Source organism: Mastomys coucha, unplaced genomic scaffold, assembly GCF_008632895.1.
Source record: "Mastomys coucha isolate ucsf_1 unplaced genomic scaffold, UCSF_Mcou_1 pScaffold15, whole genome shotgun sequence".
Classification (NCBI taxonomy): Eukaryota; Metazoa; Chordata; class Mammalia; order Rodentia; family Muridae; genus Mastomys; species Mastomys coucha.
Genome location: NW_022196897.1, coordinates 46428774 through 46452540, shown reverse-complemented (window position 1 = coordinate 46452540; position 23767 = coordinate 46428774). Strand labels below are relative to the sequence as shown.

At 42.1% G+C, this 23767-nt stretch overlaps 1 long non-coding RNA gene across 1 annotated transcript; it reads left to right on the top strand.

Annotated features, from left to right (window-relative positions):
* The first annotated feature begins 19272 nt into the window (after nucleotides 1–19272).
* LOC116090203 lies at nucleotides 19273–21521 on the top strand. The gene is made up of 3 exons (XR_004118608.1): nucleotides 19273–19459; nucleotides 20482–20518; nucleotides 21251–21521. It is a non-coding gene; the product is annotated as an uncharacterized LOC116090203 (long non-coding RNA).
* The last annotated feature ends 2246 nt before the right edge of the window (nucleotides 21522–23767 follow it).

The window sequence follows — 23767 nt, the reverse complement described above, 5'->3', positions numbered from 1 at the left end:
GTGCTATGTATCCTTTCTAGATGAAATTCTAAAAGTCCAATGGTTCCCCAGGCTCACTTCCCATCCCTGGCATGGCTGTGGAAGTAAATACTGAGGCCTAGTCTCCAGGGCCTGCAGTCGGGGGCTGAGTTACAGTGACTAGGAGAGCTCCCCTGAGACCTGCAATTAACAGTGAAGAATTGACGTTTTAAACCGTTTTAGCCGTGCGGTGGTGGCACACGCCTTTAATCCCAGCACTTGGGAGGCAGAGGCAGACAGATTTCTGAGTTTGAGGCCAGCCTGGTCTACAGAGTTAGTTCCAGGACAGCCAGGGCTGCACAGAGAAACCCTGTCTCAAAAAAACAAACAAACAAACAAAAAAAAAACCCCAAAAAACAACAAAAAAAAACCCTTTAATTTAATTATTATTATTACTATGTGTGTGTGTGCATGCATGTGTACACGTGTGTGCAGTATGTGTGTCTGTGAGTAGGGGTATGGAGTCAGAGGACAACTTTTGGAACTCCTCCTGTCTTCCCTCTGTGGTATTGAACTCACCTTGTTGGACATATGTGGCAAGTACCCTACTCACTGAGCCATCTTGCTTCAAAAACTAACTTTTACTGTGCCAGTTCCGGAGTTGTTTGTTCCTGCTATCCAGCCCTTCTTAACAGATAAAACTTGGAGCAATTATAAATAATGCAGACAGACAGTGAATGTTTGTCATGAGTACAAAAGCTAATATCCACCCTTTGATCTAATGGAGCAATGTCAAATGCAATTTCAGGTCATTTTTATTTGTGCAGTAAATGTATGCTGAGAGCCCACCATAAACAAAGTACTGAATAAAGGTCATGGGTAGCCTGTTATCCCAGCTAAGGCAGAAAGATACGGTGTTCTAGGCCAGCCCGAGCTACGTATCAAGATGCGGTTTCAAAATAAACAAAAACAAAAGTAAACAAACAACAAGCAACACTCCTAGAGATAAAAAACTGAATTGGAATTTTAGGGCTGTATTTTAAATTAGACACTAAAATTCCAGATAATTCAAAGCAGCCAAAAAGACTAAGTAATGAAGATGCAGAGCAGATTGCTTCTGCTACAGTTTCACGTTGCCTCTGAGCCTTTTCCAGCTATAAAGTTACTAAAGTATAGTGTTCCCAAAATAAGTAAACTCATGACTCTCTTGTGGATGTCAAGGATTTTATGTCATTTATTGTTTAATGTGGAAACTAGAAATGCATTAGAACTGCTTCAAAGGAGAACCCAAAAGGATTGGTTTTATGTGGAGCAAAGAATGTTTAAATGCGTTTACAAATGGCTACAAAGCTGGAGTTTTCATTGGCTGTACTAGTGTGTGAAGTGGTAGGGACGCCTAAATGATTCAGTCACGGTTCTACTTTGGAGTCGATTGGCAAACAGCACATGGGAATCCTTGTGGAGTGCTCTCAGTTACAGAAAATTGAAGATTTGGAATTTACAAATTACAGAATTATAAAATAGCTTAAAGTAAGTGAAAGGCTAGATTCAGATAAGTCAAAAGCATGTTGTACTCCATGCCATGAGATATCCAGTAGGAATCTCTCCTACTTTCTCCTGAGCACACCGTGATTTATTTTAATCACAAGCAAACAATAGCCTGATGATGGAGGTGGAGGTGGCACAGCGGCAGAGGTGGTGGCACATATCTTTAATCCTGGGGGTGGGGGCAGAGGCAGAGGCAGAGGCAGGCGGTTCTCTGTTTGAGGCCAACCTGATCTACAGATCAAGTACTAGAACCAGGACTACACAGAGAAACCTCATTGCAAAGAAAGAGAGAAAAAGAGAGGGGGGAAAGGGAGGTAGGGAGGGAAGGGAAAAGAAAGGAAATGAGAGGAGGGAAGGGAAAGGAAAGGAAATGAGAGGAGGGAAGGGAAAGGAAAGGAAATGAGAGGAGGGGAAGGGAAAAGAAAGGAAATGAGAGGAGGGAAGGGAAAGGAAAGGAAATGAGAGGAGGGGAAGGGAAAGGAAAGGAAATGAGAGGAGGGGAAGAGAAAGGAAAGGAAATGAGAAGAGGGGAAGGGAAAGGAAAGGAAATGAGAGGAGGGGAAGGGAAGGGAAGGGAAGGGAAGGAAGGAAAGGAAAGGAAAGGAAAAGGAAAAGGAAAAAATCCAGATAAACTAATTTGGTTTTTTTTCCCACATCAAAATTTAGTGACTAACAATAAGCTCATAAGACACAATTTAATTGGCAGCAATTTGCCAAGTAGTCCCCATTTCCTTGATAGTAAGACAGAAGTTGTTTTATTTTAATCTTTAACTATTAATATTAACTCAGATTACAAAGGTAAACGCAGATGTTTATCATTTATGCATGTAAGTATGTATCTACCATTTATCTATCCTTTTCCCCACCCTTTCACATACACACAACACACACACACACACACACACACACACACACACACACACACACACACACGCGCACACACACACGCGCTGTCTTTAAAGGGTTAAATAGACCTCAGCAGAGTTCTAAGAGCTTCAAGGAGGCCTAGCTGAGAGGCAGAACCAGGAATCTAATAGCAACTCAAACCATCTTTGCACTGTGCTCATATAACTAACCCTGATGGAAGTCTACTGGAAGCTACAGGGTCAGGCTGTTGGGTCACATGTTCAAGCCTGCCCTAGAGGCAAGCTGAACTGAAGAAATGAACTGTGGGACTCTGGAAGCTGAGGAGGCTCAGATGGACAAATGGGCAGATGATGGGATCTTATGACTCAGGTAAGTGATGTCCAAAATGGGGACTGAAACTCTGGGATGATTGGTGGTTCTCTGCCTATTGGTCCCTTGATATACAAGGACCCTTGGTCATATAACAGGTTGGTGTGGCCATTGCAGAACTAAGTGCCCTTTTCTTTATTGGGGCCACATAAAAACATTATCCTCTTTCCTCAGCTTGGGATGTTTAATAAGTTTTCCAGCCTGGTTTTTCTAATTTGATGGTAATTACATTTACATATATATGTGTGCGTGTGTGCATGCATGTGTGTGTGTGTGTGTGTGTGTGATGGTCAGAAGATAATTCACAGAAATAGATTCTTTCCTTTTACCAGATGGGTTTTGGAGATTGAATTATTCTTGGCAGCAAGTGCCTTTCTTGTTGAGCTATCTTGTCAGCCCCTGATATGATCTTTAATATCTCCATGTGCTTCTACAGTCCCAATTTATTTTGATAAGTTCATAGAGTGCTAACCTTTCTATTTTTAGTAATATGTTATTTATCACTTTGTGCCTTTTGGGTGGTGCCAGACAGATGGTGCTGTCTATGTGTCCACTAGGTGCAAAGTCATCCTTCGACCTCAAAATGGAGTCAGATGCTGCTTGTAAAATCTCTTAGTACAGGGCAGTCTCAAAAAATGGTTCTATATAACATGGGGTCTCACTTAGAGCAGGAAACAGATGATTTCAACAACTTAGTCCAGGCTTGGAGAGAGGGCTCAGTGGGTAATGATGTTTGCCAAGAATGCCTGATGGCTTGCATTTGGATCTCCAGAGCCCATGTAGAAGCCACAGGGTGGAAAGGGAGAAACGACTCCCAAGGTTGTCTTCTGACCTCCACACATATGCCATAGCAGAAGCGCCCACACGGATAGATTTGTAGAGGTACACAAAGGGAAATACATACTTTAAAAACCAGCTTTTCGAAACTCTCCTTATAGAACTGTCAATGAGATTTTACTCCCTCTGTTCCCTCCTCCTCGTGATTCTGTCATAATTCAGGTGCAACACAAACACAAGATAGGCAGTGTTTATTATACAGTACGGTGAGGCTCCTCTCAAGGGCTGGAAATGAATCACAGCCAAAGAAACTGTGTGCTAACCTTCCTCGTAGTCAGAGTTTCTCCTCCCCCTTCTGTCCCTCCATCCCTCATCCTTCCATCCCTCTGCACCTTCCCCTCCCCTCTCTCATTTTTTTGAGACAAGGTTTCTCTGTATACTCTTGTATGTCCTGAAATCCACTCTGTAGATCAGGGTGGCCTGAAACTCAGGCATTCCCCTGTGTCTGCCTCTTGGCTGGGATTAAAGTTGTGCACTACCATGCCAGACTTCCCCTACCCCCATTAACAGAGCTTGGTATAACTTAGGCTGGCCCCAAACTTGTTGTGTAGCTGAGGATGACATTGAATTCCTGATCCTTCTGCATTCACCTCTGACATGCTAGGCCCACAGACTTACACCATCACACCTACCTCATGTAGTGCTAGAGATTTGAACCCAGGGCTTGTGGAAGCCAGGCATCTTCTCTAGCATATAAAGTTCATTCTCTGCTTGGGAATTATACTATGTCTGAAGTCTGTCCAACAAACAGCTTTCTTTAAGGGCTGTGTTCCTGCCCAGGTGATCAACAGGTCCATTTGGATTCACTTTTTACAGGAAGGGAAATGATGTGTCTGGTACATCTCTCTTCTCTGCTGGAAAGCCCCAGGCTAGATAATGCTCTTGTAAGGTTCAGACAGTTATCTATTAAGACCTTTAGGGCTACTAGAACGTCAGCTCTTCACCTAAGACTCAAACCCCATTTGTCTTTCATTCCTGGTTTTACAAGCTTTTGATGATGAGGAAAGGGTCCATCCTCAGTGACCTTCAAACCTGCTAATACCTACCTAGGCAGCTAACAAAATGGATCTCATAAAACAAAGAAACAAACAAACAAAGCCATAGACGTAAATGAATGATACTATTGTCTCAGGGCTGGGTGATGTGCTATGAGATCTTGGTTAGTAGATCGATTTGCCACTAGATCAGCTATGTTACTCTTATTTCATAGATTAGGAAACAGATTTATCTGCCCAATGTCCCAATACCTAGATGAAAGTCTTACTCTAAATCCTTCAACACTTTAAATAAAAGATGACAAAATTTTAAACACATTAAAATGATAGTAAAATTGACATTGCATCATGCAACCTGATGAATTATTTACACATGTATTGAACCACACAATCACATCACAATCTAGACACAGAATTATTCCACCACCTAAACACTCTGCCAGATCTTCTGCCTTGTACTCACACCCTGTCCAGTCGGTAATTTTGACTTTTAGGAATATTAAACATATTGAATTGCAGAGCATGTAACCTTTTAAGACGTGTTTAAATAGTAGACTCAGAGACTTGTGAAAGTAATACAGAGCTTCCAGCACACTACCCTAGGTACCCCAGTGAAGCCAGGAAGTGAACAGTGGTAGAAGCCATAGATTTTACCTAGAGTTCACCAGGATAATAGGCACTCACTGCAAGTGAGTGTGCGGCTGTATATAGCTCTGTCACAGTGAGATTTCATTCACCATCATGATCTTGAAATAGAACTGTCCTGTTAACACAGACTCCTAGCCGGGCAGTGGTGGCACACACCTTTAATCCTAGCACTTGGGAGGCAGAGGCAGGTGGATTTCTGAGTTCGAGGCCAGCCTGGTCTACTGAGTGAGTTCCAGGACAGCCAGGGCTATACAGAGAAACCCTGTCTCGAAAAACCAAAAAAACAAAACAAAACACACACACACACACACAAAAAAAAAAAAAACAAAAAACAAACACAAACAAAAGCAAAAACCAAACCAAACCAAACCAAAAAAACTCCATCAAAAACCAAACCAAAACAAAAAACCCACAGACTCCTTATTCTGCCCCTTTGTAATCACATCATGTGGAGCTTAACACCAGGAAGCCTTTCTCTGTGTGTTAGGCCTCTTTAAATATAAATAACACTTATTTTTTATTTATGTGTGCATGTGCAGAGGTGCTCGGCATGAACTAGAGGACAGAGGACAGCCTTTAGAGTCTGTTCTCTCTTACCAGGTAGGTCAGGGATTAAATTTAGATAATCAGGCTTGGCAACGAACACTTTTACCCATCAAGCTAGCTTAATCAGAAACAAAGCTCACTCTTAAATTTTTAAAAAGTTTAGTGTGCATGTGTGTGAGAGAGAAAGAGAGAGAGAGAGAGAGAGAGAGAGAGAGAGAGAGAGTAAGTAGGCAAGTGAGTACCACTGCACTTGTGGTGTGTCAGAGGACAACTTTATAGAGTCCGTTCTGTCTTTCTACCTTTACATGAGTTCTAGGATGCAATGTCAGTTGCCATGCCTATGTTGCAAGCACTTTACCAACTGAATCATCTTAGCAGCCAAAGCTCCTCCTCCTCCTCCTCTTCCTCTTCCTCCTCTTCTTGCTCATCATCTTCTTCTTCCCCTCTCTCTTTTTCTTCTTTGAATTCTTTCAAAATTTTATTATTTTATGTGGGTAGTATTTTGGTTGTATATATGTCTGTGCACCACATTCATGTCTGGTGCCCAAGGAAGCCCAAAGAGGGCGTCAGATCTCCTGGAACTGTAGTTCTGGGTGGTTATAAGCCACCATGAGGGGGCTGGAAATTGAATTCAGGTCCTCTGGAGGAGCAGCTACTGCTCTTAACTGCTGAGTTCTATCTCCAGGTCCCAATCTCATAATTGGGCAGAATTAACTAATTTTGTGTGCATGTGTGTGTTTATTATCATGCATATTCATTTGGAAGCCAGAAGAGGACACTAAGTATCCTCCTTCATCACTCCCTACCTTTATAATTTGAGATAGGGCTTGGCTGAACTGGAAGTTTACTATTTTTGAAAGGCTGGCTGTCCTCTAAGCTCCCAGGATTCGCCTGTCTCTACCACTCAGTGTTGGGGTTCTAGTCATGCACATCAATGCCTGGCTTTTCACATGGGTGCTGGAGATTTGAACTCAGGTCTTCGTGCTTGCACAGAAAGTGCTCTTAGCCAGTGAGCAATTTCTTCAGCCTTCTAATTTAATTTAATTTTTTTTTGTTTTTTGTTTTTTCGAGATAGGGTTTCTCTGTATAGCCCTGGCTGTCCTGGAACTCACTGTTGACCAGGCTGGCCTCAAACTCAGAAATCCACCTGCCTCTGCCTCCCAAGTGCTGGGATTAAAGGCGTGCACCATCACCACCCGCCTTTTTTTTTTCAAGATTATATATATATATATATATATATATATATATATAGAGAGAGAGAGAGAGAGAGAGAGAGAGTACACTGCAGCTGTCTTCAGACACACCAGAAGAGGGCATCAGATCTCATTACAGATGGTTGTGAGCCACCTTGTGGTTGCTGGGATTTGAACTCAGGTCCTCTGGAAGAGCAGTTGGTGCTCTTAACCACTGAGCCATCTCTCTAGCCCTAGACACTTCTTTCCCCAACCAATTAGACATTATTTTTAGGTAAAAGTACCTACAGGCATATTGTCTCTAATTCGTATCTACTTGTTTATAAACTGAAATAAATTTTATTCTTAAAGCAGACAGCTACTTTATAATGTCCAGAATACTGTTTAGCCATCTTGGTTTGTGGAGGGCTCTGTCCCCTATTACCTATAAATTTCTGCTTTGTTCATTGTTTTTCTTAGGTTAATATCTATTATAAACATGGGGATGGTTCCCAGTGCTTGCTTGAGTTATTCCTCCAACATTCTTTGGTTAGTTTAACCCATGAGCATGATGGTACTTTTCTTCTAAGTTCAGTACAGTTGGCTTCCGGTGACACGCCTTATGTGCAGAAGCCAAGTACTGATTGCTGATGACAAGAATCACCTTTCTCTCCTATTAACCAACTCATCACCCTGAGTAAATACATTCATTGGTGGTTCTCTGTGGCTTTGCCCTGAGGGTCATAGATATGGCTACTAAGGATTAAGGTAGGACTCTGGTGTAAGCAGAGTATTCTCCATTTCTTCCTCCAGATTGACTTTCCCCTTCCCCACATAGAGTTATCATGTTTAGCAAATAAAAATAGAAGGTGAGAAGTGAGACAGGCTTGTCTGACCACCTCCTTCCTTTGATGGTCACTGAAGGTTCTCTGTGATGGCCATGGTTCCCACAGGCAGCCACTCTCACAGCTGCCTACTCAGTGCCAGTGACTGTTTCCTTTTTTTTTTTTTTTTTTGGTTTTTCAAGACAGGGTTTCTCTGTATAGTCCTGGCTGTCCTGGAACTCACTCTGTAGACCAGGCTGGCCTCGAACTCAGAAATCTGACTGCCTCTGCCTCCCAAGTGCTGAAATTAAAGGGTGAGCCACCAGTGACTGTTTTCTACCCTACAGCTAATCCCAAGGCATGACACCATTCTTTCCTGCTGTTCTTTAGCCCTGCCCCACACTGAAAATAGTCCCATTCTCAATGCCTCATTTGGAAGGGCCAGCTGTTCCTTGTTGAATCTCTGACACAGAGTTCTTCTGGCTTCTGGAGAACACCACATACTTTCTAAAAGTATAAATTGTAAATTGAACTATAGAGCTATCAATTTACATAGTCTATGGCTGTGCGTTTATGAAACTTCAGGGATGCTTCAGCATAGTTTGCAAATTGGATCACTCCTATTATTTCCAGGGGCTCTACTCGCTATTCGACATCATTTTCAGTGAAGGCTCTCTCTCTCTTCCTCTCTCTCTCCCTCCTTCCCTTCCTTCCTTCCTCCCTTCCTCCTTTCCTTCCTTCCTTTCTTCCTTCTGAAACAGAGTCCTGCTATATAGCTATCTGGCCTGGAAATGGCTATGTAGACCAGGCTAGCCTTGAAATTGTGACAGTCCTCTGGACTTTCCCTCCCTAGTGCTGAGATTACAGGCATGCAGTACCACACCCAATTTAACAGTAAAGATTAAAGACTTCTTTGCATTTAACAACCTCCTCCTACTTTCTTCTTGGAATATATGTAATTGCTTGATTTTATGGCATCTAGCCACTTCATTTATTGACCTTTCAAAATGATATATATATATATATATATGTATGTACATATATGCTTATATATGTGTATTAATTTTCTTTTCTTGTCCCCAGCATCTTATGTTATATCACAATATGATGCAGCTCAAATTTAAAAGTCTCACAGAATTAAAAATATTTAAAATTTGAAAAGTCCAAGTTTTCTTTAAAAAAAAAATCACAAGATTACCATCCATAGTTTGCCATAAAATCCAAAATAAGTTACATATGTTCTTATTCTAAGTGGGTAGGACCAGGGCATGTTTACAACGAGATTAAACCAGAACCAAACGCACCAGGGTAAATAACTCAGTGACTGTCCAGCATTTGGGATTCACTCCTGATCTAAGGCTTGGGCAGCTCCACTTCTCTAGCTCTGACACCCAAAACACACATAATTCTCCTCACAGGCTCCATCAACCCCAGTCCTCACTTGCTGCTATGCTTGGTGACTATCTGTGGTGACTGGAATATGCTTGGCACTGTTAGGAGGTGTGGCCTTGTTGGAGTGGGTGTGGCCTTGTTAGAGGAGATGTGGCCTCGTTGGAGGAGGTGTGGCCTCGTTGGAGGAGGTGTGGCCTCGTTGGAGGAGGTGTGGCCTCGTTGGAGGAGGTGTGGCCTTGTTGGAGGAGGTGTGGCCTTGTTGGAGGAGGTGTGGCCTCGTTGGAGGAGGTGTGGCCTCGTTGGAGGAGGTGTGTCAAGCTGCGGGTGGGCAATGAGACCCTTCTCCTAACCATGTGGGAGCCAGTCTTCTCCTATTTGTCTTCTGAACAAGATATAGAACTCTCAGCTCCTCCAGCGCCATGCCTGCCTGGATCAGGCCATGATTCTGCCTTGATGATAATGGACTGAACCTCTGAACCTGTAAGCCAGCCCCAGTTAAATGTTGTCCTTATAATAAGAGTTGCCTTGGTCATGGTGTCTCTTCACAGCAATGAAATTCTAACTAAGACAGAAGTTAGTTCGACGGACTGGGGTATTGCTGTGATAGGCCTGACCATGTCTTTGTTAGAAGGAATGTGGATTTGGGGACTTTGAAAAGCAGTGGAGCTATTCTCCACGACCCTGTCACGTGTTCAGAAAAGTACCATGTGGGAGATTCTTACACACTACTTGCCAAATTCTGTTGCCAGTTGGGTGTGCTGTCTCGGCCCCCACTAGACGTAGTGTTCATGTCCTAACTTTGAGGGAAAAGTTCCCAGAAGATTTTGCCTCAATGGAGCTGATTGGCCTCTTATTAACCACAGCTGATGTTTCAGCTCCAGCTAATGAGCATCCATTATCCCAGTAAGAAAAAAAGGCTTCACAGACCTTTAATTCAAATATATTGCATGAGTGACATTGATGGAGTTTTTAAGGAACTCTCAAACATCTCTCTGAAACTTTACAAGCCAGGCCTCATTGTCTACATTTCTCTCAGAGTTCTTCTCTTCCAGGCTCCCACAGAAACAGCTCATTAAACCCTGAGAACTCAATATCTTTTCCAGCTTAAGGTTCTCAACATTTCCAAATTCCTCCCCGAATACAACACGATCGGTTCCCATCACATTTAGATGGAACATTTGAAGGCTGGAAGTCTGAGACTGGATGCTAGACTGGCCAAGTCCTGGTAAGGGCCACTTCCAGGTTGCTAACTGTTCTTAGGAATAAGGAGAAGATGCAAGCAAGTGATTTGGAGCCCTTTCATTCTTTCTTTTCTTTCTTTTTTGTTTTTTAAGAAAGATTTTACTTTATGTATATGAGTACACTGTAGTTGTCTTCAGACACACCAGAAGAGGGCATCAGATCCCATCAGAGATGGTCGTGGGAATTGAACTCAGGACCTCTGGAAGGACTGTTAGAGCTCTTAACTGCTGAGCCATCTCTCCAATCCCTGGAGCCTTTTCTTTTTTCTTTTTTTCTGATACAGGGTTTCTCTGAGTAGCCTTGGCTATCCTGGAACTCACTCTGTAGACCAGGCTGGCCTTGAACTCAGAAATCTGCCTGCCTCTGCCTCCCAAGTGCTGGGATTAAAGGCATGCGCCGCCACTTCCCCACCAAATAATTTTTTTACAACTAAGAGAAATTGTGTATGGGATGATGGAAACCACATTCATAGCAAAGATTTTCTTAATTTTTCTTTAGTAAGGTTAGGCATAAAGAAATGTTTTGAAAAAATTTACATAGTACAAAAATTTACATTGTGTTCTGTGCAAGTGTTTGTGAGTGTGGGTGTGTGTAAGACATAGCATGCATGTGGAGGTCAGAGATCAATTTTGTGGAGTTGGTTGTCTCCTTCCATCTTTACATGAGTTCCAAGGATTGAACTTGGGCCATCAGGTTTGCTCAGCAAGTGCTCTAGACTACTAAGCCATCTCACCAATCCTGATGCTAACAAATCTAATCTGAAGAGATGGCTCATCGGTTAAGAGCACTGGCTGTTCTTCCAGAGGTCCTGAATTAAAGTCCTAGCAACCACATAGTGGCTCACAGCCATCTGCAATGGGATCTGAAGCCCTCTTCCGGTGTGTCCGAAGATAAAACACTAATATATATATATATATATATATGTATATATATATATATATATATACATATATGTATATGTAATAAAAACAAATAAACTTTAAAAAGAGAAATCTAATCTAAAGAAATATCTTGATGTTAATTGCCTAATTGTTATTAATTATACTTTTCTTTAATTCAAACTACCAGGAACATTGAGGAATACACTTTATTATATTATTTAGAAATCACACCCATGAGAACAAAATATTCTTATAAATATAATAGGCCCTTTTGAAATGATTGATAAGAATCATTCTAAAGAGTCAGGTAATTCTAGAATCTTATTGTTGAAATATTATTGTTAAAGAATATTCAACAGGGGCCGGGCGGTGGTGGCGCACGCCTTTAATCCCAGCACTTGGGAAGCAGAGGCAGGCGAATTTCTGAGTTTGAGGCCAGCCTGGTCTACAGAATGAGTTCCAGGACAGCCAGGACTACAGAGAAACCCTGTCTCGAAAAACCAAAAAAAAAAAAAAAAAAAAAAAAAAAAAAAAAAAAAAAAAAAAAAAAGACTATTCAACAGGACCAGATAATTCCATAATTTTAGATTACTAATTTCCATCATATTCTCTTGATAACTATCAAAAGAAGTGGCCCTGGATTAATACTTTAAAAATGAATGAATCATTCAGACACATCCTTTGGAAGTATTTAAATGTACCTTATCATAACATTTCCTCTGTCTAATCAGAGTTGAAGTATTAATATCCACTGGTAGATATATATTTCCTATAATCAGTGGTCTCAAAATAAACATGTAGTTATACATCAAATAAACTGAAGGACTGTATATCTAAGAGCCAGAACAGTGGCTGTCTGGGAAATGGAATTGGGGAGGGTTTTCTGGAGTCTGTATGTGTTTTCATTTTGCTTTGTTTGGATTTTTTGAGACAGGTTTTACTGTGTAGATCAGGTTGGCCCCAAACTTGTGTCCTGCCTCAGCTTCTGAGGTGGGGATACAGGTGTACACTACCATACCTGGACCGCAAAGTCTTTTCTAATCCCCCCTGACTGTTATCATTTTTTGTGTAAGTGCATGTGTGGAGGTGTACATCCATACATGTAAGGGCAGAAATTGATATTGTGTTTCTTTCTCAGTTGTTCACCATTGTATTGTTTGAGGCAGGGTCATTCATTGAACCTAGAACTCACCAATTTGGCTAGAGTAGATTTCCAGTAGTCCCTGACCCATCCCTGGGATTATAGACATATGCCATCCTGTCTGGTCTCTACATGGATGCTGAGGACTGAACTTGAGCATTTTACTGACTAAATGATTTTCTAAGTCCTCTAAGTGTTATTTTTGGATCTCTCTCTCTCTCTCTCTCTCTCTCTCTCTCTCTCTCTCTCTCTCTGTGTGTGTGTTTATGTGTTATGGTGGTTTAAATATGCTTAGCTCAGGGATTGGCACTATTAGGAGGTGTGGCCTTGTTGGAGTATGTGTGTCCTCATTGGAGGAAGTGTGTCCCAGGAGGGGTAGACAGTGAGACCCTCCTCCTAACTATGTGGGAGCCAATCCTCTCCTAGTGGCCTTCAAATGAAAATGTAGATCTCTCAGCTCCTCCTGCACCATGACTGCCTGGATGCTGCCATGTTCCCTGCCATGATGATAATGGACTGAACCTCTGAACCTGTAAGCCAGCCCCAATTAAATGTTGTCCTTATAAGAGTTGCCTTGGTCATGGTGTCTGTTCACAGCAGTAAAACCCTAAGACAGAAATCAAATTAAAGAAAGAGCCATATTAGTAGATTGACTCTATTTAGACTTCTTTTTCTGTGCCAGGAGTTGACATGAACTATGCCTGCAATATGCCCACTCCATCTCTGACCTATATCTCCCATTCCTGTTACTGCAGTTCTTGAAAGAGGATCACCACCATGTGGGTGCTGGGAACCAAACTGGATCCTCTGCAAAAGCAACAGTTCTCTTAACCACTAAGCCATCTCTCCAGCCCCTTGTTTGGCTGTTCTGTGTTTGCAAGAAAATATAAATAGCAGTTTCATCTTTGCTGTTGCCTTTCGCGTGTGAGCATTTCCTTCTTTGAGAGTATCCTTTCTTTACTGCAAGGGTCACTGGATTTATTTATTACTATTATTGTTGTTGTTGTTGCTTCTAAGTCAGATAACAAACTGATTCTCTGCCTGGTGTGCCTTTGTCTGTCTATTACTCTTCCCGTGCTTCACATACAGATGTTGCTAGCATGTGCATGCAAAAGACAAAGGTTCTGCAGGTTAATTCATGGCAGAATCAGGATAGAATGGTTGATGTTCATTTTCCAACCCTGGCACAGAATAAAGAAAGTCCTTGGAGACTCCTTGGACATAGTAGGTCTCTCCTGATTTTCAGCCAGTGCATTAGCAAGTCTCTTCAGTTGCAGCTTGATCCATCATGGCTGTGGTTCCACATGTATGGGGCCACCAGTTGCAGATAAAAAAATATTCAGAAAAAATATGCTTGTACTAGATACATTCAGATTTTTCTTGTTTTGTTCTAAAGGCAACGTAGAACAAGAGCTTTTTACACACTATTTATTTATATGATATTTAGATGTTACTTGGTATTAAGTACTAGGTAATCTAGAGATGAGTCAGGCATGTCCAACCTGTGGTTCACAGGCTACAACAGCTAAGAACAGCAATGAATGCAGCTCAACACAAAACTGTAAACTTACTGAGGATGCTGTAAGACATATTTGTATTTTTTTGGTACTTGGTGTGTGGTTCTAGGGCATGGGTTTTGTAGATGACAGCACTGTGTCACAGTGTCAGGAGGGTAGATGTGGGGAGCCGTGAATCTTGAGAGACATTCGCCATGGCAAGATGGCGCCTACTTCCACTGTTAACTCCTAGTGGACAACTGTTTGCGCATGTGCGTAGAGAACTGTTGGCGCATGTGCTTAGAGTGAAAAGGACGCCATGTCACGGCCCATCCCGGGGCGTTACGTAGGGTAATGAGCGAACAGCCAATCATGAGCAGACACACCATGCTGTGGACAGATACGCGCACTGTGGTGTATATAAGCAGTGCGGATTTTGGGCTCGACCCCTTTTTCCCTATGGATGGAGACAAATAAACAGTTGCTACAGAAAGAACCTAGTGTCCGCGTGTCTTCTTCCCGGCGAGAGGACCACGCGGGCTACAGGTAGACATCGCTGATACGGGATGGTGGATATAGGTTATGTGCAAAGACTGTGCCATTTAAATGGAACGTCATTACCTATGAATGTGGGTTACATGTGGAGTTATCTGGAGACAAAGGTGGTGAAGAATACTGTGTTAGCTCCAAACCTTTTGGCTCTTGTCCCTCCCATTCCTCTTGTCATGAAGCAACCAGAGCAACCTTTCAAAACAGAAGTTTGAATAGTTTCCCACTTATGATTAAGTGTGTATGTGTTCGTGTGTGCACACACACGCATGCGTGTGCATATGTACATGTGTCATGGCACTCATGTGGGGGGGTCGCCAAAGGACAGCTTCTAGGATTTGGTTCCTTCCTACCATGACGCAGGTCCTAGAAACCAAACTCAGGTTGTCAGGCTTGGCAGCAAATAATTTTACTCCAGTGTTCTGCCTTGCTGGCTCTCTAAGTCTGGTTTGTGAGGTATAATTTATGTACAAGACATCAGCTCTTTGAAGGGATAAAATCCTTACATCCTTTGTAGGCAATTTTTTTCTCTACCCAGAGCCCCTGACCCCATCTGTGTTTTGTCCTGTGCTAGAATCGTTTTTATATCCCATAAATGGAAGCACCCCTGAGGTTAGCTGGTTTCTTTCTCTTAGCACAGTGGATCACATGTATCAGTCCTTCGTCCTTTTATTGGTAGGTACAGAGTTACAGTTATAACACTGCCCAGATTATCAATGCAGGTTGCTAGGCATTTGGTTTGAACAAGGCACACCTTCATTTCTCTTTGGGTGTGGGACTGCTGGGCCTATGGAAGATATGTGTTAACATCTCTTAGAACCCAAGGCCAGGGGCTAGTGAGATGGCTCAGTGGGTGAGAGCACTGACTGCTCTTCCAAAGGTCCTGAGTTCAAATCCCAGCGACCACATAGTGGCTCACAATCACCCATAATGAGATCTGATGCCCTCTTCTGGTACATCTGAGGACATAACCCAAGGCTGTTGGGATCTAGAGAAGGTGGATGCACCATTTTACATGAATTCCAAGTGCTCTGCACTGCCCTTAGCATTTGACACAGTCATTGATTTAAAACTCCAGCCAGTCTATTGTCATTGCATTTCCCTAATGACTAAGGACTCCGGGAGTCCTATCACATGCCTACATCCATCTCTTTTCTTCAGTGAAGTATGCAACCTTGTTGCCCACAGAGAAAAGGAGAAAAGGAGAGGCTGGAGAGATGGTTTATCAGTTAAGAGCACAGGTTGCTCTTGCCGTGGTCCCGGGTTCAGGTCCCAGCACCCTCATAGTGGCTCATAGTCATCAATAACTCCAGTTCAAGGGGAGCCAATGTCCTCTTCTGACCTCCACAGGTACCAGAAATACCAGCAGTGCATAGTAGTATATGCAGGCAAAACACTTGTACACATAGAAATAAAATAAAATAAATCTAAATTGAAAAATAAAGTGTTGTCTTATTATTGAGTTGCCCTGCTATCTGAAATAAAGGTTCTGAATAGAACTTATATGAATGTAGTTGAAAAGCATTCAGGAGAAAATATGTACATACCCACATACATATATACATACATACATATATACACACATATATACACATGCATGCATACACACTTATATGTATATATACTGGAGCACCAGTGCATCCTGGGTGACATTCTCCAATTTTGTATTATTTTCTCAGTTTCATGTGGCTCTAGTGAAGGGGTGGGCAGTGGTGTATTAGACAGTTCCCCATTGAGTTGTTTATAATAATTTCCTTTTCATCCTATAGTGGGGAATCAAATCTAAGCATGCCTATTCTTTTAAAGATAAACTTATTGTTATTTTATGCATTCCTAGTGTTTTCAAAGGCCAGAAGAGGACATCAGATCCTCTGGAGCTGTAGTTAGAGATGGGTGTGAGCCATCATGTGGGTGCTCGGAAGTAAACCCAGGCAAGAGCGGTGAGTGCACTTAACCACCGAGCATCCCTCCAGCCCCCAGATTTCTATGTCGTAAAGCTCTAATGTAAACATCTTCTGTTCATCTCAATGCTACCAGAAGGGTTTGTCTAAGTCTTATTTGTGGAAATAGAAACTTACTGTGTGGGAAAGGAAAGAGGAGGGCTTGGGGCGGGAAGACTCTAATCCAGGTCTACATAATTCAGTCTCTACCAGCCAAGAAAGATGCACAAAAGGGCTGTGAGGAGCCTTCAGACCCCCCCACACCCGTGTGTGTGTGTGTGTGTGTGTGTGTGTGTGTGTGTGTGTGTGTGTGTGTGTGAAGGTCTCACATATAGCTCTGGCTGGCCTAGAACTCACTACTAAGACAAGACTGGCCTGGGCCTCAAACTCAGAGATTCTTTACTCTTGCCTCTGAGTGCTGGCATTGAAGGCAAGCCTCAGAGCAGCAGCACATCCCTCGACCCACAACATTCTTAGCCCCTCTCCCAGTCTTCCTGTTCCCCACATTTATTTTTACGGCAGATGTCTCTTGCTTATATCCATGCCTTTGCTTCTGATCTTTATCTACTGGGAGATTTTGTGATCTGCATTTCAGTCTCACTAACAGTTCATGGAGTTCGCTCTTCATAAATTCCTCTTTTGATCATTGTTCACCCTCAGCTAATTTGCTCAAGCGAAGAGCAATATCCCAGGAGGAGATTAGCGAGGAGGGTGCATTTGGCACTCTAGGACAAAAAGTGTTGCTCAACTTGATCCTTCCCTTCTCACTCAGAGGGACGTTTAGAATGGAGCAGTAAGTTCTTTGATATTTGATATTTAACAATCTCATTCTTTTGTTGTTTTCTTAGTTTTAAAGAGCTAGGCTGACGTGAAACACTGATTAAAAAAACAAAACCCAACAACTTTTCAATTGCTCAAGATGAGGAAGGTACAGCCACAGGTTGCTTGCTGACCAGTTTCTTAATTTAACCTCCATCTTACCTTTGGTATTTGAGACCTTTTTAACTCTAGACCTGAGCTTAGGGTGTGTGTAGCTCATTGGTGAGGTTACCTCCCAGGGTGAGGGCTTGCCGGGCTTTGGTCCCCAGCACCAGAAAAAAAAAATTAAAACAAACCCCATACACTTACTCACTGTGGTGTCTCGTGGGTTGATCGTGTTTAGTGTTTAGGAAGAGGTCCTTGGGAAGCTCTATCTTAGAACTCTTCCAGGCACACGCTCCTGGTTTACATCTCCGGCACAGGTTATACTCAGCCTTGCTGTCAACAGAGTCCATGACATTTTTCTTTCTGCGTTGTTTATTTAAAGAACATCGTGAAACACATCCACAGGCCCACGATGGAAACCCTGCGTGACTGCTTTGTTTGACTTAATGAAGACGTGTTTTGGATTCACCTCTTTCCTCAGGCCTCACCTTTGCCCCAAGAGAATGTCAAACCCTGAAATTTATGGGAATTCTGACCTGTGGGGCCAGGAAGTGCATGGGACAGAGAAAGTGGGTAGGAGGGGATTGGACCCCAGTGGGGGCGGGGAGGCACATACCTGCAGCTCTGGTTTCCATAGCACAGTTTTTAAACTGCAGAGGTGGGTTGTTCTGGAATTGAACTTAGCACATGAATGTCTATTTAAATGACTCTCTTCCATACCATTTAATTGAAGGGGTAAAAAAAAAAAAAGACTTGATACAATCAGAGCACCTCTAGTAGCTGCATATGTTCAGTCAGACATGAAGTTACAGTACATAATCTTTTAGGCTGAATTTTACTGCAAAATAATTTTTTTTTTCTTTTTAGTTTCAAAAGACTAATCTTGCCATTCCTGCTAGGCTACAAGGCAAAGGCTGAAAGAGGCCTTAGAGTAAAGCTCTGGATTTAAAAATATTTTTAAATGGTCTCATTGAGAAAATTTTTTAAACGAGAGTCACCCTTGAATGAATGAACGAGTGACTGCTGTACCAAATTATGCGGACACAAAGAAGAGAAGCCATTCTATCGGAACAAATGCTGCCTGCTTTGTTTGGGGGACAAATCATTCTTGCAGCCTGTTTGGAAATGTCACTTTTAAGTCAATGAGAGTTGTGTTCCGGTAAGAGGGGATGTGAGAGACCCTATTATACTCACTAAGATGCTATGTTTTTGCCTCTGAATAGTTTCCACAGTGCATGGAAATTCTTGTTTTGGGGTGGGTGTGTAGGGAGGTCCCTTTAATGTCCTAAACTGTTTTCAGGTTTTACAAAGTACTTCAGTTGCCACATTTAAAGGGCAGACATGACCACACTGGAACACCAGCCAGCCAGCCACAGAAGTTCTGTTTTGTTTTGTTTTTTGACGAGCCGTTTGAACCCTGAACATGGTGAAAACAAAGTCCTTGGCTCGCTGCGATGCTTGTTCTCCGGAAGCCATCCAGAGCTTACCATTTTCTCTGCCTCTTAGTGATATTATTACCTACCGGAGCTGAGTCCACAGTGGGATAACCAGAGCAGTGGTGGTGTCCAGCCCAACAGGCAGTTTAGAACACAGCTCCATGGGGAACTCAAGCCATTGCCAAGAAGTAACCTGATTGGCTGGCAGTTGTAGGGCTCCTGGGCAGCAACAGCCATGTGACCCTCTTGATTCTGTTTGTCCCCCCCCCCTCGCCCCCCCAGGATCAGTAAGCTCACAAGGCCAATTTGCTTTGTTGAAAACAGTGTTCACTGTTTTAATTACTCTAAGAGACCACAAGCTGAGCAACACTTCAGCCTCATCAAACGCCTCAGATAGATCTAGTAAAACGTGACGGTAACGGAGGGTGGGGGTGGGGGAGGACATCTTTATATGAACTACATACACATGACCTTTTAAGACACAGATGCCCTCTACAGAAACAGAGGAAGTAAGCCTGCATGGAATGGAGCCAGCCTTGCTCAAGGGCAACTGAGACCCAGACAGCAGAGAGCAGCGGAGGGAGAGGCGGTGAAATCAGTCCAGAGCTGGATGAGGACTGGCGTCTGGTACGCAGCCTCTTAGGAGAAACCCGGAGATTTTGAGTGATTCGACTGAAAGATCTACTTCCAAAGAGTGAGCATGTTTGTTAGGAGCAAAAGGCACTGCTGACAAAGATAAAACTCTCCACATGCCTTCACATTTTGGTATTCAGTCTCTGTGAAACTTTAGAGCTTAATAAGCTTTCAGTATGTGGCCAGTGCAGGAGTCAGAACCCGAAAATACATTTCATGTCGGTATTTCTCAATGGGCCTTTAAGGTTAGCAATAGTGTAGATGAAGTTCCACATGTTTTGGTCACAAATATAATATCATTTGTCATTGTAAAAAGAATTATTAAATATAATACAAAAATATGCATTACGGGGCTGGAGAGATGGCTCAGCGGGTAAAAGCACTGGCTGCTCTTCCAGAGGTCCTGAGTTCAAATCCCAGCAACCACATGGTGGCTCACAACCATCCGTAATGAGATCTGACACTGTCTTCTGGTGTGTCTGAAGATAGCTACAGTATAATAAATAAATCTTAAAAATATATATAAGTAAGCCGGGCGTGGTGGTGCACGCCTTTAATCCCAGCACTTGGGAGGCAGAGGCAGGTGGATTTCTGAGTTCGAGGCCAGCCTGGTCTACAGAGTGAGCTCCAGGACAGCCAGGGCTATACAGAAAAACCCTGTCTCAAAAAACAAACAAACAAACAAAATATATGTATATATACATTACGTTATACTGTGTGCCAAGCACTACACAAAGTATGTGTACATTCACACTTCAAACAGTTAGTGGCCAAAGGATTGATCTTGTTAGCTCTGTTTTACAAGTGAAAAAAAGCTAAGCCGGAGGAGTTGCCCAAATTACCAAGATGTTTACCTTGGAGAAGGCGGGATTTGGATGTAGGCTGTATCACCTCTAATGCGTTCAGCTTCACTAAGAGTGAGCCCAGAGCATGTTCAATTTTAATTAAGTAGAGCAAGATCAACAGTTAAACAGAGAGGCAGGTGGGAGAGATTACTTACTGGTTAAAAGTTGCTCTTCCAGAGGACCCTTTTGACTCTCAGCATACATGGCGACTCACAGTTGTCGTTAATTCCCGTTCCAGGGCATCCATCACCTCTTCTGGCCTCTTTTGACACCAGGTAGGTATGTGGTAAAGGCAAAATGGTCATACACATTAGAAAGAGAAAGAAAGGAAGGGAGGGAAGTTAAAGAGTGTCAGTGTGTTTACAATACCTTTAAGGGTAGATGAAGCTGAAACTCAGGTAGGTCGAGCCTAGACTCATAGCAATTAAAGTCTGTGACATCACATGCATATATTTCTCACGGTGTTGAGAAAAAGCATTCCATTTTAATTTTGAGTTTTAAAAGCATGAGTCCTGAACTGTTTTGCCTCAATTCTTCATTATAATCAAGTGGCTTTTTATCATCTTGAGACCCTTTCCAATCCAGGGCCTCTGCGGATGCTTGCGCTTTTGATTGGTCTCTACTGCCCTCTAGTGGTTGGTAGAAAACACTTACGTTTTCTGATGACAAAGCATCTTCAGATAGTCTTAAAATCTACAGAGCAAATATGTGAAAGTGTGTGTGTGTGTGTGTGTGTGTGTGTGTGTGGTTCCATTGGTGATTTTAGTAAGATTTGGGTGAGAAAAATACACAAGGATTAGAAGCTACTTGGATGTATATCTATTATATGAATGTGTTCTTATTTTCACTCATCTCAATGGTATGAGCAATTTAGAAATCAAGGCTATGATTATGTCTATGCTCACATGCTTGCATACATGCATGTGCATATTGTCTGTTACCTGTAGACAATATGTGGAGGTGTGTTGCTGGATATTGAAACTCACACATTAAGTTTTCCCTTCAAGATCCTTTGGCTAGGTCAACAAATACCCACATTGGACCAGTTGTCGCCGACCCTAAGCTTCAGAGTTGTTGGCCAAAGACTGAATGAAGGAGTTTTGCAGAACGTTGTTAACTCTGAGAAATCAGAGCGTCAGGGTGGGCCGCTCACCGAAGGTGTTGTTCTAACATGCCGGGAGACATACATGCAGGCACTTCTGAGTGCCTGGGTCACTCACCCCTCCACCCCCAGCCAGAGACTCATTGCAATGGAAAGAGTCAGGTCCAGCCAAGATTTACTGCCACTTAACTATTTGCCTGATCTTTGCAAAAGAAGAACTTGGGACATTTTAAGGAAACCCAGAAGGAATTTATGATAAACTACCCGGAGAAGATTCTTGAGTTTTGCTTCTTTGCTTGTTTGACAGCTGCATGCTGAAGTAGCATCATAGATAGTATTAGAACCCCATCCTCATTGTGAAATGAGATGCTTATGAATCTGCCAACCTCATCCGGATGCTTAACCTTACTTAGCTAGTTTGGTATGTATTGTTTCATTGGGAAGCTTTGCTTCAAACTGAGTTAAATATGCTTTGCTCGGTGTGAATAAAGACAACCGTGCTGTCTACTTACCATTTGAAAGGTTTACTTTGGGTAATTTTTTACAAAAGGGAATGGAATTTGTATTTTATTTATTCTACACTTATCCAAATATGACGATGAGCACTATATTTAATTATAATGTAAAATGTACATGTGGCAAAACCTTTTATAAAAAATTCCAGTGCCTTTTGAATTGATTTTTTTTTTTAGAAATATGTTTTTCATTGAAATAGAATTACATTTTCCCCTCTCTGTCCCCTTCCATGTATCCTTCCTCCAACCCTTTTCATGTCCCTCTCAAGGTGATAGCTTCTCTTTCTTTTATTATTACTGTAATATTTGTATATATGTATGTATGTTTATCTATAAATATGTAGAAATACAACTTGTTGTATCTATTTTTATTGATAACGTGTATATGGTTTCAGGGTTGACCACTCTGCTTTGGACAACCAATAAGGGGCCACATCCCTGGGAGAGGCTATTTCTCTTCTTCTTCTCCCACCAGCCTTTTTTTGTCTAGGGGGTAGGACACCATGACATTTCCACCCTTCTGTGTTAATATGGCCATTGATATTACCATTGTTCCTGTCTTGCTTATGCAGTTAGAAAGACCGTCCCTGCAGACTTCCTGGAATTCTGGCTCTTACAGTCTTTCCACTTCCTCTTCAGCGGTGTCTCCCTGGATGCAGGAAGTGTGATGTAGATGTATCCGTTGGCCTGGGCTCCCCACCATTTGCCGATCTCTGTATTGTGTCCCGTTGTGGGTTCTTGTGATGGTCTCCATTTGCTGTAAAGAAGGGTTCTTCAATGAGGGGCAGTAGCTATACTTAAATTTGAGGATTTGGATCTCAGATGAGGGAGAACATAAGGCATTTGTCTTTCTGAGTTTGGGTTAAAATAGTTCTGGAACTAAATGAAAATGAAAACACTACAATGAAACCTCTGGAATATGTTAAAAGCAGCTCTATGAAGAATATTCATAGCTCTATATGCCTATGTTAAAAAATCAGAATGAGCTCAAATAGATGACTTAATAATGCAACTCGAGAATTTGAAAAAAAAATGTGGGGCTGTGGTCATACACACCTTTAATCCCAGCACTTGGGAGGCAGAGGCAGGCAGCTCTCTGGGTTCAAAGCCAGCCTGGTCTACAAAGGTTACACAGAGAAACCCTGTTTCAACCCCTACCTCCTAAAAAAAAAATGGGAAAACAAGAACAAATCTAACTTCAATAGAAAGGAAGTAGAATTAATTTGTAGTTAATACAAATCAAGGCAGATATTAATGATGTAGAAACAAAGAGCACAATACAAAGAATCAATGAACCTAAGACCTGCTTCTTTGAGAAGATAAACAAGAGAGACAGACCCTTGGCTCGAAACTAACCAGAAAGGAAAGACAAGATACAAATTAAAAGAGTCAGAAATAAACAGGGAAACATTACAAGAGACTCCAAAGAAATAAAGAATATTATAAAAGTATACTTTAAAACCCTTATTTTATTACACTGGAAAATCTAAAAGAAATGGGTGATTTTTTTTTTTTTGTTTATCTAAACTACCCAAACTAAGTTAAAACAAGAAGGACAAACAACATAAATAGACCCACAAGAAAGGTGGGAACTGAAACAGTAATAAAAGCCTTCAGATTTCTGACAATTCTTGGCAAGTTTGCCCATGGTAAGCATGGAAGGTAGAAACTGATTTTTTCATGGCTGTAATAGGCTAAATGTTGCTGTAAATTCTTTCCCTTCTCTTAAAAAAGTCTAAAAATATTAATATTTTTATGGCATGGTGGCATATACCTTTAATCCTAGCACAGAGGAAGGAAAGAGGCAGAGGTAGGTGGATCTCTGTGAATTCAAGACCAGCCTGGTCTCAAGTTCAAGGTAGCCAGGACTATGCATCGAGAGTCTGTTTCAAGCCACAGCCCCCCAA